General features: G+C 40.7%; 1 protein-coding gene across 2 annotated transcripts in view; it reads left to right on the top strand.

Annotated features, from left to right (window-relative positions):
* The first annotated feature begins 5,732 nt into the window (after positions 1-5,732).
* LOC131366127 (kelch domain-containing protein 8B-like) overlaps positions 5,733-16,432 on the top strand; it is a 121,384-nt gene continuing 110,684 nt past the window's right edge. The window contains exon 1 of one of the 2 annotated variants that reach the window (XM_058410325.1): positions 5,733-6,000. The gene's annotated coding sequence lies outside the window, so the exon portion shown is untranslated. Of the gene's footprint in view, positions 6,001-6,238; positions 7,002-16,432 lie in introns of those variants that run through there. The other variant, XM_058410326.1, reaches the window with a different exon arrangement.

The following is a 16,432-nucleotide window of genomic DNA, read 5'->3' on the forward strand; positions in this document are numbered from 1 at the left end:
TTTGTATGGTGTAGAATGAAGATTACCCTTGGCTGGAACTAAGGGACCCAAACCTGTTCCAGCATGACAATGCACCAGTGCACAAAGAAAGGTCATTAGAGACATGGTGTGTCAAGTTTGAAGTGGAATAACTTGGCTATCCTGCACAGAGCCTCGACCTCAACCACCACTGGGCACATTTGGGATGAACTGGAATGCTGACTGTGTGCCAGACCTCCTCAACCGACATCAAAGCCTGACCTTACTAATGCTCTTGTGGCTGAATGAGCTCAAATCCCCACAGCCACACTCCGAACTCTAGTGGAAAGCTTTCCAAATATAGTGGAGATTATTATAACAGAAAAAGGGGCTAAATCTGGAAAGGCTGTTTAACAAGCACACGGTCTGGTGTAACTTTTGGCCATACAGTCTCCATAGTCTCTAAAATAGAAAGTGAGTGCGAGAGGTTTGAGGCGCAGTGTTTAAAATTAATATTTTATCACCAAGATGAAAGCTAGCATTTAATTAGCCAATAATCAGTTCCATTAGCCTTTCACGTCAGTGCACGTGTTCAGAGTGAGAACAGAAGGTGAGACATCTGGCAGCATGTCCTGTTAACTTAACAAATCTCTCCATGTTCATGTTACAAGAAATTGTTACCACTGTACAGCTATGAGGTTGCTGAGATTACAGACCCGCACCGAAAAAGATTTTATAATGAAATCCACGAGAAATTTACACGAGTCTTAACAGCAATTCTTCAGTCCAGAGTACCTAACTGTTTACATTACAGTTGTTATTAAGCAGCAAGTATATCTCCTCATCATGGCCCCTGTTAGTGGGTGGGATATATTAGGCAGCAAGTGAATATTTTGTTCTCAAAGTTGATGTTAGAAGCAGGAAAAATGGACAAGCGTAAGGATTTGAGTGAGTTTGACCAAAAGGGCCAAATTGTGATGGCTAGACCACTGGATCAGAGCATCTCCAAAACTGCAGCTCTTGTGGGGTGTTCCCGGTCTGCAGTGGTCAGTATCTATCAAAAGTGGTCCAAGAAAGGAACAGTGGTGAACCGGAGACAGGGTCATGGGCTGTCAAGGGTTCTGATATAAAGGGGTCAGGATACACAGTGCAGGACGGGTCAGGGCTGTTTTGGCAGCACCAACACAATATCAGGCAGATGGTCATAATGTTATGCCAGGTCAGTGTATAGTACAGTATATTATACATCAGTTAGCTCCGACCCAGTGATTTAATTGGTCGAGTGACGGTCTTTATATTCTTTTACCCACACCGGGACATTTCACTGTGTGTATCACTCCACTTGTCTGTGTTCGTTAAAGTCCACTTCCAATAACACATCATAAACTGACAGGGCAAATAATCATTTCCAGGAATATACACACTATATTGCCAAAAGTATTTGCTCACCCATCCAAATAATCAGAATCAGGTGTTCCAATCACTTCCATGGCCACAGGTGTATAAAATCAAGCACCTAGGCATGCAGACTGTTTTTACAAACATTTGTGAAAGAATGGGTCGCTCTCAGGAGCTCAGTGAATTCCAGCGTGGAACTGTGATAGGATGCCACCTGTGCAACAAATCCAGTCGTGAAATTTCCTCGCTCCTAAATATTCCACAGTCAACTGTCAGCTGTATTATAAGAACGTGGAAGTGTTTGGGAACGACAGCAACTCAGCCACGAAGTGGTAGGCCACGTAAACTGACGGAGCGGGGTCAGCGGATGCTGAGGCGCATAGTGCGAAGAGGTCGCCAACTTTCTGCAGAGTCAATCACTACAGACCTCCAAACTTCATGTGGCCTTCAGATTAGCTCAAGAACAGAGCGCAGAGAGCTTCATGGAATGGGTTTCCATGGCCGAGCAGCTGCATCCAAGCCATACATCACCAAGTGCAATGCAAAGCGTCGGATGCAGTGGTGTAAAGCACGCCGCCACTGGACTCTAGAGCAGTGGAGACGCGTTCTCTGGAGTGACGAATCGCGCTTCTCCATCTGGCAATCTGATGGACGAGTCTGGGTTTGGCGGTTGCCAGGAGAACGGTACTTGTCTGACTGCATTGTGCCAAGTGTAAAGTTTGGTGGAGGGGGGATTATGGTGTGGGGTTGTTTTTCAGGAGCTGGGCTTGGCCCCTTAGTTCCAGTGAAAGGAACTCTGAATGCTTCAGCATACCAAGACATTTTGGACAATTCCATGCTCCCAACTTTGTGGGAACAGTTTGGAGCTGGCCCCTTCCTCTTCCAACATGACTGTGCACCAGTGACCAAAGCAAGGTCCATAAAGACATGGATGACAGAGTCTGGTGTGGATGAACTTGACTGGCCTGCACAGAGTCCTGACCTCAACCCGATAGAACACCTTTGGGATGAATTAGAGCGGAGACTGAGAGCCAGACCTTCTCGTCCAACATCAGTGTGTGACCTCACAAATGCGCTTCTGTAAGAATGGTCAAAAATTCCCATAAACACACTCCTAAACCTTGTGGACAGCCTTCCCAGAAGAGTTGAAGCTGTTATAGCTGCAAAGGGTGGACCGACGTCATATTGAACCCTATGGATTAGGAATGGGATGTCACTTAAGTTCATATGCGAGTCAAGGCAGGTGAGAGAATACTTTTGGCAATATAGTGTATATATAAAATACAAGCTTGTCATTTGAAGATGAAAAGGAACAATTTCACCAGATGTACCTTTAACAAGAATGTACAAATTATTGTGAGCTAGAAAATGTGCTTTAAAGAGAGTGTAGATTCTTCAGGAGGTCAGGAGACTGTGATGGACACTCCAGAACCTTCACCTTTTTTTTGCTGTAGCCATTGGAGGGTCAATTTGGCCTTGTGCTTTGGATCATTGTCATGTTGGAACATCCAAGAGCATCAAACGCGCAGCTTGTTGCTAACAAACTGTCAGAAGAACAGCTTTGTGCATTAAAAAAACATGAAAAGCTGAGTTTGAAGATCTGACATATTTTATCAAAACATTCATATCATCATATTGTCCAGCCCTGCCTTTTCTGTCTGAGAAAGATTTATTTATTTAATTCTCTCTGTTGTTTTTTCCTCCATCTGGTCCTTTCTAAATCCTTATAGAGAAAAGCTCATACAAAACGTTGCAGTCAGTAAGACTTGTGCTCCTGTGTTAGCATCACTCCGCGGGCCGCCGCTTTAATTTAGAGTCCTTTTTAATTTGTTTGTGAAAAGCTGTTAATGACTTGGCACCTTGATCCATCTCTGAATTCCTCTTTTTCCACATTGAGATCTGAAGCTTCTTAATGAACATTACGAGTGTCAAGCCTGAGAAAGATCACTTCTGTTTTTACATCTCAAAGACCTGAAAATTTGCCCAGGATATTCCACAGGCACCTAACAAACCAGTTATAAAAACAGAATAAAACATTTTTACATTTGCATTGTTTGTCTGGAATCTTCTTTTTAATTATTTTAATTATGTAAATATTTTTAAATATATTTTTTTAAATAATTACAAGCTTACCTCAACATAGCTAATAAATAATATTTTTCCTTTCCATTTTTTATTCCATTTTAAAAATGTGATTATTATTATTATTATTATTATTATTATTATTATTATGATAGATAGATAGATAGATAGATAGATAGATAGATAGATAGATAGATAGATAGATAGATAGATAATTTTATTTGTCCTCAGAGAGGAAATTCATTTTCACAGAGGTATACAACACAAGGACAACTACACATTACATAAACACAACTCAGTACATTCAAAGACACAACACATGCGGGAGTGTAAGATGTTTGCTGACTTCCTGTGTGTTTAAAGCACGTATAGCTGCAGGAACAAAACTCTTACTATAGTTAGTCCTCCTACACACAGGTAGTCTATACCAACAGCCAGATGGAAGGGGAATGAAATACTGATGGAGCGGGTGATCTGGATCATTTAGAATTATATGTGCTTTCTGAAGTCTGGCTGAAGTAGGAACACCAATAATCTTACTGTCCAAATGAGGTTTGTTCTTATTAACAGCTGTAAGCATATGAAATAAAGAAAATGCCCCGTACACAAGAACTGCCTCAGTAATACTCTGATACACGAGAAGAAGGAGAGAAGAGGCTGAACAGACAACTGCTTGAGTTTACGGAGAACTGTAAGTCTCTGATGAAGCACTTGTAGATACCTAGAACATGCTGATTAAAACTGAGATGATCATCTAAAGTAATGCCCAGGTATTTAATATGATCCACTCTTTACGTTGATAACAAAACTAGGACAGATCTGTGTTTTTTGGAGGAACTTAAAACCAGTTCTTTAGTCTTTGGAATGTTCAGGTGGAGAAAATGATCATCACACCATGTGTGTAAAATATCCTATGGAACGTTAAAAGTCTAAAAATGAATCATTATCACTGTTATTGAGCAGCGCAAGAATATCTGTGTCGTCTGCATATTTAAAATAATGGGTAGTAGTAACTGGACTCTGACAGTCATTCGTATAGAGATTATACACAAATCAAGCTTAATATTATGACCACCTGCCTAATATTGTGTTGGTCCCCCTTTTGATACCAAAACAGCCCTGACCCGTCCTGCACTGTGTATTCTGACACATTTCTATCAGAACCAGAATTAACAATTTGAGCAACAGTAGCTCGTCTGTTGGATCAGATCACACGGGTCAGCCTTCTCTCCCCACGTGCATCAATGAGCCTCGACCGCCCATGACCCTGTCACCGGTTCACCACTGTTCCTTCCTTGGACCATTTTTGATAGATACTGACCACTGCAGACCGGGAACACCCCACAAGAGCTGCAGTTTTGGAGATGATCCAGTGGTCTAGCCATCACAATTTGGCCCTTCGTCAAACTCAAAGCTCAAATCCTTACACTTGTTCATTTTTCCTGCTTCTAACATCAACTTTGAGGACAAAATGTTGACTTGCTGTCTAATATATCCCACCCACTAACAGGTGCCATGATGAGGAGATCATCAGTCTTATTCACTTCACCTGGCACTGGTCATAATGTTATGGCTGCTCGGTGTAGAGAAATGAAATAAAAAACTTAGTACACATCCCTGGGGGCCCCCAGTATTATTATTTTTATTCTTCTTATTCTTCTTATTATGGTTGCTGCTACATGTAATAATCACCAGAAGGGGGCAGTAAAGGAACTGATTGTATTTGTCGGATGGACTGTTTTTTTGAAGAAGCAGCTCTGTCCCTATAGGCTGTATAATTTGTCATAAACGGTCCCGGGGGGAGGGGAGGGGAGGGGGGGGAGGTGGAAACAGAGCAATTGTCGTTTCGTTCAGTTCATTGTTTCAGAAGCGTAAATGGAGGTTTGCATTATGCATTCCATTACACTTCCCTGCGTGAACCCTGGCAATCAGAGAAGGCAAATATCGATTAATCCCGAAGCCTGTGGGTGCTAGTCCACACCTTTTTCAATTACTGAACCCCTCCTCTTGGGAAATAACAGCTCCAGCTTAAATGCACGGGTTTGTGCTATTAGACCGTTGGATCTATCTGTCTGTAAACTATTTATTGATAATTCATTGCTGTTGAATAACATACGACAGTGAATTGTGGTGTTTATTTTTAAAAGGTGTTATTTAGCATTATCAGTGCAGGTTCAATGATCCGACAGTGTGTGGGTTTAAGTTTCATAATAGGAAAATAGAAACAAGGCAAATTATAATAGAGTAGGCAGGGCAAGCGGGCAAGCGTTTGGTCGCCTCGGGATGGACGGATGTAATGTGCGCATCCATGCAGCGCAGCACAGGAGAGGGAGGGTGAGGGGACGCAGCGCAAACATTCTCACGCGCAGCGTTTATACGGGAGCATAAACCCAAAAATAAAAAAAATAAAAAATAAAATAAAAAAGCACACAGCCACCACACGGCTGGAGACAGAAACAGCACGAGGGGGAAACAGCGAGAAACCGCTGCCTGAACTTTCCCGGAGATTACGCATGTGGGCTCGTGCGCCGTGGACACTCGCTCGACAGAGACACGATAAAGGTAATTAACAGCAATTAATGCATGCAGATTTTAAGTTTTTATATCATTTAACACTATAAGCTTATGTTGCACGTGTTGTTAGTGTTGAAGACGGACAATAACCGGCTTTACGTTTTTTTTATTTTTTGCGGTCCAGGCAATTTGTATAAACAAGTAAAAATGGTCAATCGTGCTCGTGCGTGCCTTATGAAGTTTTCTATAGGCTATTCACATCCGGCCTAAACTGAGCACCTCGATTTACTGAAACTTCATCTGCTACGGTCCAGCTGGAAGATGGACGCAGTTCTTCGTGCTGTTTTGAGGCGTGTGGACTGCAGAGTGTGAGCGGGTTAGGGCGCGGGACTCGGTTCTGTTGCGCGTGATCGCCAGCTGCCTTCACGCGCACAACGCGCCGTAACGCACGAGCGATGCTCTCGGTCTCGCGCTGAAATTCTACTTTCAGTCTGAGCCGCTATCTTCCCCGAGGAGCTGTGTTTTGTTTTTTCCTCTAGCCGATGTGCTGTGGTATGTGTGTTTATCTCTAGCTGAATCTCATGTGCGCTAAAAGTCCATCTGGCCAGTGCAGGTCAGGTTATTTCCGTTCATTCTCAATCCAAATATTAGTTTTTTTTTGGACTGTTTCGGACTTCATCCTTTAGAAATTCGTTCCGTAACTTGTTGCTTTGTTTATTTACTGCCCCCTACCCCTATTTCGTAAAAGATCAGTTTTTTAGACAGTTCCTAAATATTTTTCTTACTAACAATTTTTCATATATATCATCATCATCATCATCATCATCATCATCATATCTGTGTTTCGGTGCGGCGGTCACCTCTGCGCCTCTGCATTAGCCCACTCACTCTGACTGAATGCTTCAGTCCACAACTTGCATATTAAAAAATACACTACCAGTCTGTTTATGGATGCTAGCCAACTGCTCAACAAGAGCCCGTGGGAAGAAGCTTGACATGAGCTCTGCTGCATAGCCAGTGATGGATCTTCAAAGCCAGTTCGCCTTTAAGTAGGTCTCCTCTTACTGTAGCTAACGTTTTGCTCTCTGTCTCCTGCAGCAGTAATTACTGCTTCATGTGCACAATTACCTGTGTGTGTTTTTTTGGTCATTTGCATAATCATATAAGAATGTTGACACACACCCTTCCTTATTTACTGTATTTGCTGCAGAATTGCTTTGACACCTGCAATTAATGAGTTCTTATGGATTATGTTAAATGTCATTCTGTTTTTTTTTCTCTTAATTTGAACTTCTCCCTCCCACTGCCTTCGGTCATCACCTCAGTAACTTTACTGGACAATAAAAGAGTGTTCATGCTGGTTTCAAAAGCATTGCAGTAAAACAACAAACAGAGGAAAATCCATGCAAACACTCTTTTCCTGACAGAATAACAATTTCCAGCTTTAGTTCATGGTCCATGTCGACATGTGACCCGAGGTCTCTGAGCAACCGTGTGGAACAGTGAAGACACTTTACATTGAGTCATGAAAACCCACGTGCAGATGAATATGAAGGAATTCCAGTTTCATTGCTGCTTTTTTTAAAAAAAATCTTTGGGGAATTAGTTCCAGCCTATGCCCTGATCAGTTAACACTATGAGCAAATACACCACTGAATGTAAATTAGAAAAGCTCCATCAGACCGGCACTGACAATTTCTTTGTTATTTTGTCAAACATGATTCAGTATCTGGGCACTTGCCAATTAATTGCTTTATCCAGTCACTGCATTTAATTAATTTCTACTGAGTGGCTGGAAGATTCATGAAAGCAGATAGGAGCCAAGGAGCACACTCTGTATTTAGTAGTGGCTTTGTCTTTCCTCTTTCCTCTTTCCCCTTTCCTCTGCTCAGAGAGGGGTTGAAATTGTGGGTGATTAATTAAAAACCAAAAAAAGCCAGACAGTCTTTTTGTACAAATTACAAGAGGTTCCTGGATTATTTTTAATGATACAAATCTCCTAATAATTGTGGGAGCAGTTTACTGTGTGAAGCAATATTAGCCATTATACTTGTTTGGCTATTATATGCATTAGGAAAGATAAAAGGCCTAATGTTTTCTTTGATCACCATAAATGAATATGAAAGCAGGGAGAAGTGTGAATGCAGTCTGAGCGAGCTCTAGTGAGTCACTGCTTGTTTGATCGCATCGTGTAAGTGAGGGCTTCCTGTTTGTTCTTTTCCTGCAAGCCATAAATTCCGTGGAAATGTGGTGTTGTTAGGGACGATGGACTTCCTATAAGCTACTTCCTTAACCAGGTAGCTCATATCCTACATCCCCTATAGCTGGCTTCACTTTATTAGCAGTGTAACATGAACTAAAACACTGTTAAGTATTATTCAGTATCTTCTATAGCTCTCTATAGTTCCAGGCTTGATATTATTATGACACCGAAGCCCTAGTAACATTCAAGTGCTTTTTCAGTCTCTGATATGAATATACAACGGGTAAAATAAAAACTGAACACGTCAACATGTTTCTCAGTAAATATATTTCTAAAGGTGCTGCTGACATGAAATTTTCACCAGATGTTGATAACAATTCATGCAAACCATAGATCTCCATAAATGAAATTATGTGCAATAATGTGAAATGACAACAGGGATAAATTATTGAACACATGAAGAAAGGGAGGTGCAAAAAGGCACAGAAAGCCAAGACCCAAGTCCCAACTGATGGCCTCTAAAAAGGTGTCTCATTACCAAGGTGTCACACAAGAAACATCTCATGATGGGTAAAAGCAAAGAGCCTGCTCAAGACCATGATTGCATGGGTTGTTGTCAACATCTGGTGAAAACTTCATGTCAGCAGCACCTGGTGCTGCGTTCAATACTCATTTCACCTGCTGTGTATACATATCAGAGACCGCAATATATAATATTCATAATAATATCAAGCCTGGAACTTATAGAGAACTATAGAAAATATTGAACTTTACTTTATGAAGACTGTACATATTTTTTATGCTTCAGAACACGGTGTAATGAAAATACATATTAAAAAAAATAATACATAACAGGCTTTTAAATAAAACTGTTTAATAATAAGCTGTGTTTCTTTGATGTTGACTTTTTTTGTTCGGCTGATTTATCAAATATTGTGTATTGTGAACATGTCTACAGGGTTTGTGATGTGTTTATCTCATCGCCTGTATGACCCTCCCTTCACAGGCGAGCAGAATATAATACAGTGTAGATCCAAGTAGTGACTCGCAGTCAGGAGCAATTTGTTCACTGGGTGCAGGATTATGTGTGTGTGTGTTGGTGTGTCAGAATGAAATGAGAGGATAATGTAAGAGCTGTTTCACACCAAAGCTCAGTTAAATGCAATGTCACAAGCAATGATGCTGATTTCCACTGAGCCCTGATTATTAGAATGATAATCCCTTCCTTCATTATTTTTTCCTCCTTGCTGCTGCTGTTTCCCCACTACTTTTATAGCATGCAGGTTGAGCTGCAGAAGCTGAATACACAGACATCCACCCTCTCACTTACTCATACACACGTTCCCTCATTCATTGCAGTCATTCTTTTTAAGAGAGAGGGAGAGAGAGAGAGAGCTAGTGTGGAATCCTGTAGCCTGTCTAAGTGCAGGATGAACTGATAGCAACAGAAGAATATATATATATATATATATATGCGTGTGTGTGTGTGTGAAGCTAGCAAATTTAGATATTTCTACAGCAGAGGGGTCTCCAGCTTATTTTCATCCAAAGCCACCGAAAGCAGATATACTGCTCCTGGAGGAACTTGAGTGTTGTCTATTCTTGGAAGTATTGTTTTGGATCACTCTCATGTCATCTTAGTAGTTTGGCCTTGAGAACATGCATACACACACACACACACACACACACACACACACACAGAGTAAAGCTACATTCACACATGCGGCGCTTTTATCAATGTAAGTTGCCAGTCGCTGTACTATGAAATCACAGTTCCTAGTACTGGTTGCCATAGTAATAAGGTTCTGAAATAACTAGCTTTCCAGTTTTGACCTGAAATCCGTTTTCATAATGCTAAAATGAAGCATTCCAGAAGGAGAGCATTTGTTTATAAAATTCACCAGTGTTCATGTGCATCGTATCATATGAGATGAAGGAGTAGCAGCGTGTGATTTATGCTGAAGAGCTCATGCGCTCTGCTCTCTTCATTCCCCCTGGAAGTTTTCTAATCTGTCCTGTCGCTGTAGCGGCCACATCATGGCCGAGCGTTACATAAAGAACTGATACATGATTTTATCACTTCTTTTCTTTTCTTTCAGAGATAAAGGTTTATTTAAATCTAAATGTATTGCTGGATGTAGGGATGTGGTACTGTAGCTTGAAGTGTTGTGTTAGACTACTGACCAGAAGGCTGTGAGTTTGAATCCCAGGTCCACCCAGCAGTCTCTGCTGGAACCCTGAGCAAAGCCCTTATCCCTCAATTGTGTAAAAATAACAAAAACTGAGATAACTTGTAAGCTGCTATGGATAAGGGTGTCTGCCAAATGCCAGAAATATAAATGCTGGATATTTAGACCCCACTGTCCTATCATATACCTCTGCTTTTCATTTGGGACGTTGTCTTGAAATTTGTTCTCTCAACTTCTTTTCTCTAATTCTACAAACTTTATAAAGGTTGTTGGTAATTGTTCATAGCATGCATTGAGTGAGATGTTGTCTGATGTTAACTAGCAATTGATAGATAACGTAAAAGGTTTCTTGCCTGGAAATGGCAAAAAATATGACAGATGAAACCCGAATAGATGAAATTTAATAGTAGAACCTATTAATATACAGGTTGTAGACATGGCCACAGACATCTCAGGTCATGGACATAATATGGACATAACAGTCACATAGTAATGTGACTGTTGTAGGTAATTAGAAATCTGTAGTTCAGTGCTCAGTGCCTCAGCTATGTGATACACTGTCCTTCTCTTCAGAGATCTTTGTCAGTTCAGTGAGCCTGTGCTTCTTTGGAGAAGAGTGTCACCGTGTCTGGTTCCAGTGAAAGAGCTGACAGGATTATAAAGCTGAGGGACCAAAGCAGGGTCGTCACTATGCACAATGTGAGCCTGCACAAGACTCGCGAAGGAAAAAATGTGCTCTGGCTTTCTACAAGTGGCTCAGCAGCTTCGAAGTGAAGTTTAGCAGAGACGACTACGCTGACCTGACACACTTCGTTTCCGCCCCCTGGCTTCCTCTCTGAATTTCTAAACCCTTGCTCAGATTCTTCCACCTGAACCTCAGACAATGAGGAGAAGCAAAGAGGCAGTTGATGATACAATGCTCATACAGCTGACGGCAGCTTGCACAACAGACCTTGTGAGTGGACACATGGCTAAAATAACCCAATACTGAAGCTCTGATATCTTTGTTTATTACTGTTGCATTCGTCTTTTGTGATGCTTTTCCAGGTATGTACTGCAGTTAGTGTTTGTTTTGGAAGGGTTTCTCCAGTCAGTCTTCTCATCAGGAGATGGGATTCCTGCTCAACTGGGTTTAGGTCTGATAATCCAGTCTAAAACCTTCTATTCTCCCCTGCTGATGAAATGTTTTGTTGTGTTGGCAGTGTGTTGTGCTTTATTATGAAGTTCCTCCCAATGAGATGTTCCTGTAGACTCCTGAATTCCTTCTGCTGCTAGCATCCTGGGTAAAAGATCCTGTTCCAGAAGCAACCATGCAAGCCCAGGTCATGACACTGTCTCCACCATGCTTGACCTATGAGCTTGAATGTTCTGTATCATGAGCAGATCTTTCTTTCTCTACACTTTGGAGTGACAGCCTTTTTCCATCACTTTGGTAGAGGTCAGTCTTGCATCCAGAACTTTTGTGGCTTCCTCTATATTTCTGCTCTTGACCTGTTTATGATGGATTGTGATATCTTCACCCCTGCTCTGTGGTTGTTTCTGAGTTTTTCTTTACAGTTTTGTTACATACTTGCACCGGGACTGTTAGATATCTGGTTGTTAGTACACCAGTAGGTTCTTCTTTTTCATAACATTCCAGATTGCTGTATTGTCTATGCCCAGTGCACTGGCTAATCGTTGCACAATGACACTCATTGGTATGGTGAAGCTTTCTTTTAGGACGTGAGGATTATTCATCATGTATTGGAGTGTCAGAGCTTTGTAACCCATCAGTAAACCTCTACAGGAGAGCCCTTTTTATGTTTTTGTTTTATTTTGTTTTAACAGTCTGCATATTATTGCCTTAATAACTTCCAAAGAAAGAACAAACAGATAAAAACCTATGATATTTTGTTCCTTAATTATTTGAAGTTCTTTAAATGGTGTGCGCTGAAGTGTTGTATTGCTTAAATATTAAACAGTTTATTATTCTACACAATGACATGGTCAGGGTAGATTTATTGGACAGAACAGAGTAAGATTAAATACAGTGTGTAGACATATTGAAAGCGATGTCTCTGCTCGCTGATGTGTCCTGGCTCACCTACACCTATCCTCTGTGTGCATGATGCAGAGATGGAGTTTAGGCTTCTCTCTTATGAGTGTCTCTACCCACTACCATTACTACACCCTACACTCCTACAGCAGTTGTGACCTCTGTCAGAATGTGATCCCTCTTTAATTCGCCCAGGCGATATTTCCCTAGAGCGGTTTTCCACTTTAGTTTTGTTCCCATGGCTGAAATAGTTTCTGTGTTTAGTCTTGAGGTCCTGTCCCAGGAGAGACAGAGGGGAGGAGAGAGTGCAGATACACTTAGTACTGCTGTTCTGCAGTTGGACAGAATTATGAATTGGTGAAGCTGAACATTGGAGAAGAAAATAAAAGTCTCTATCTCCTGAGGCTCCTTACAAAGAGGCTGCGTTCCCACTGGATCTCTAATGTTTACTCATCCTTTACTTTCTGTAGTGCAAAAAGTACCGAAAAGGCCAGCTCAAGTATTATATATCAACTCAAGAACTATATATTAAATGAAGAAGTAGTTGTATAAGCATAAGCAAAACTAAAACTTAATGGTGGGTTCATTTTTAAAGTCGAAGACTTGGTAAAGTTCATCGGATATTTTGGTAGTTAATAAAATATATGTTCAGTGAAAAAACCTTGGTTTCTATTGTGACGCTGAAAAAACAATCACAAAATGTTAGCAGTGTTGGAAAGAGTACAGAATACTGACTTAAGCACTGATACTGTAGTCAGTATCATTAACTAATATCTGCAATAATGCTAACTGACAAGTGAGCTAAGCTAAAGTGATCACCTTGATTATCTACAGGTAATGCTAGCTGGCTAGCTAACTTAACCTATTGTTGTTGGGGTTTCAGTAGCCTGCAAGGTTCATTAGTAGCTTATATTAATTTATACATATTTCTAGTTAACTATCTAGCTATCCTGCACATAACCTGATCAGTACCTAGAAGCAGCAGCATCACTTAGATAATTCAATATTTAACACAACACATAATCACTACTGATTAATAATGACTACTGTTTAATGCAGAACAAAAACAATGATCAGCCATAACATTATGACCAGTGCCAGGTGAAGTGAATAAGACTGAGTATCTCCTCATCATGGCACCTGTTAGTGGGTGGGATATATTAGGCAGCAAGTCAACATTTTGTCTTCAAAGTTGATGTTAGAAGCAGGAAAAATGGACAAGTGTAAGGATTTGAGCGAGTTTGAGCAAAAGGGCCAAATCAGAGCATCTCCAAAACTGCAGCTCGTGTGGGGTGTTCCCGGTCTGCAGTGGTCACTATATATCAAAAGTATCCTTTAAGTCCCATAAGTCCTTTATGTCCTGTAAGGTCCTTCTAAGTAGGACCCATGAAGGCCCCACCTTGCAACTTAGAGGACTTAGAGGATCTGCTGCTAACATCTTGTATAAATAAATAAATAAATAAATAAATAAATCTTATAAAACACCCTCATTGACCAAATTATTAGGAACCCCTGAACAAATCTCTAATCAGGGTATTATGAGACAACAAATAAATACATGTAGGCATGAAACAAGAGGGGCATTTAATCTTAAGATCAGCTATCAGATTGTGATATCTCAGTGATCTTTGACCATGCCATGTTGTTAGTGCCGGACACTAGGCTGGATTGAGAATTTCAGAAACTGCTAATCTGCTGGGAATTTCACTGAAAAACTGTTTTTTGACTTCATACTATAAAATGTTGTGGGGGGAAAAAAGAAACATCTAGTATGCTGTAGTTCTGTGAGTGGACACAACTGAGGTCAGTCAAATCAGAGCGCTTAAAGGAGAATGAACAGATTTGTTCAGGAAGGTATGGTATCTTAGCGGTTAAGGTGTTGGAATAAAGATCAAGAGGAGGTTGTGAGTTCAAATCTCAGGTCCACCGAGTTACCCCTGTTGGGCCCCTGAGCAAGGTCCTTAACCCTCAACTGCTCAGTGGTATAAGGTGTGATGAAATGTAAGTCTCTCTGGATAAGGGCAACTGCCAAATGCTGTAAATGTAAGGGTATGGTAGCTCAATTAATTAAATTTAACACCGATAGTGAGCAGTAAAATATCTCAGAACACACAGTGTTACCCAATTTTAGAGCCAAATCCTAATAATATGACTGTTGTGAGTATACTTGTCTCCTGTTTTCGACCGAATGATAAATGGTGGTGATGGTTGTAGTTGATTCACTTGTTTATGACCACAGAACAGGCTAAAAAATACAACACTGATTCTGTCAGTACGACCAATTGGACTTTAATGATATAAGAAGAAATATTTTCAAGCAGGAAATGGAGTGTGAATGTAATCCAGCAATGCAACACTGATAGATTCAAAGTGTACTTAGCTAAATGTACGTGAAAGTGCAGGATTAAAACAAAAAAGTCAAAAGCGCAATATCTATAAACCATCAGGAAGCTTTGCTAGCTTTTAATGCGATGTGACTAAAGAGGGCTTTTAAAGACCGCAGTAAGTGCTGCCTCATACTGCAGTTCCTGTAGATGGAATATTATATTTATCACAAGTTTATAGCACAGTGGGTGTTGTGTGTGTGTGTGTGTGTGTGAAATGTATAAAATTCTGTTGGGGTCTTTGTCAGCAGGGGGCACAAAATGTGTGTTTGTGTGTGTATGTGTGTGTATGTGTGTGTGCGTGTGTGTTTGTGCGTGTGTGTTTGTTCCAGCTTCTTGTGTTTCTGCAGTAGTTGGGATAAGGAGCAGTGGAGCGTCTGATTTAGCAATGCGTTCAAATGATAAGGCAAGATATCATCACTGCAGCTTAGCACATGAACAAACACACACTCGGCTCTGATGGTTTTATGTATTCAGTTTGAATTGTTTCTTCTTCTTCTTCTTCTTCTTCTTTTTACTCCATTTGCTTCCCTGCCCTGATTTCTTTATATTTCTGTTTTTTCCCCCAGAGCATTCGTATTTAACAATTTTTTTCTCCCTAATACAGCTCTTGGTTGTAAAAGAGACTCAGTATATATATTTTGTCTGCTGATGCACGTCACAGTAGAGTTAATTGTAAAGAAATATTTTTGCATTTCTGTCTGAAAGGATTTCGTATGACCTCTTTATTTGATCCGTCACTAATCTGTGCTGTAACACGAATCTCTCATCATATGGAAAGCCAACATCACATGATGGCTACTAAGCGGGGAGGGCGGGGCAAACACATGCTTTCTCTGAGACATATAAAGCCAGGCTTCGCATCTTTTCTGCATCTCAGGGTAGAGTAACACACTGTCTGCCCTCTTCCGCATACATGAGCGCTCAGACACACATGATTTGCTTGCGTCATAGTGATTGACAAGATTGACTCCACTAGATCCCTGAAGGTGTGCTCTGGGATCTGGCAGCAGATCATTTAAGTCCTATAAGTTGCGAGGTGAGGCCTCCATGGATCCAACTTACAGGACATTAAGTATACTTACAGGACTTAAAGGATACTTTTGATAGATACTGACCACTGCAGACTGGGAACACCCCACAAGAGCTGCAGTTTTGGAGATGCTCTGATCCAGTGGTCTAGCCATCACAATTTGGCCCTTTTGGTCAAACTCAAAGCTCAAATCCTTACGCTTGTCCATTTTTCCTGCTTCTAACATCAACTTTGAGGACAAAATGTTGACTTGCTGCCTAATATATCCCACCCACTAACAGGTGCCATGATGAGGAGATCATCAGTCTTATTCACTTCACCGCTCACTGGTCATAATGTTATATATGACCGGTGTATAATCTATATCTGTGTGTAGGAGGAAAAAAGTGATTGTTTGGCAGCTCTTGGTTGTAAAATGGACTCGATATATGTTTTGTATACAGATGCACACGTCACAATAGACTTATTTGTAGAGAATTATTTTTCGTTTGACCTCTTTATTTAACCCTTCACTAATCTATGCTGCGTTACAGTGTGTTTAGCTCACGCTCCGACTTAAATCTTATTTGTTTAACATTGTGTGTCTTTCATTAATTAATATGTAAGTATTATGCCGATCTAATAAAATAATATGAT

This window comes from Hemibagrus wyckioides, linkage group LG15, assembly GCF_019097595.1.
Source record: "Hemibagrus wyckioides isolate EC202008001 linkage group LG15, SWU_Hwy_1.0, whole genome shotgun sequence".
In the NCBI taxonomy this organism is placed as follows: domain Eukaryota; kingdom Metazoa; phylum Chordata; class Actinopteri; order Siluriformes; family Bagridae; genus Hemibagrus; species Hemibagrus wyckioides.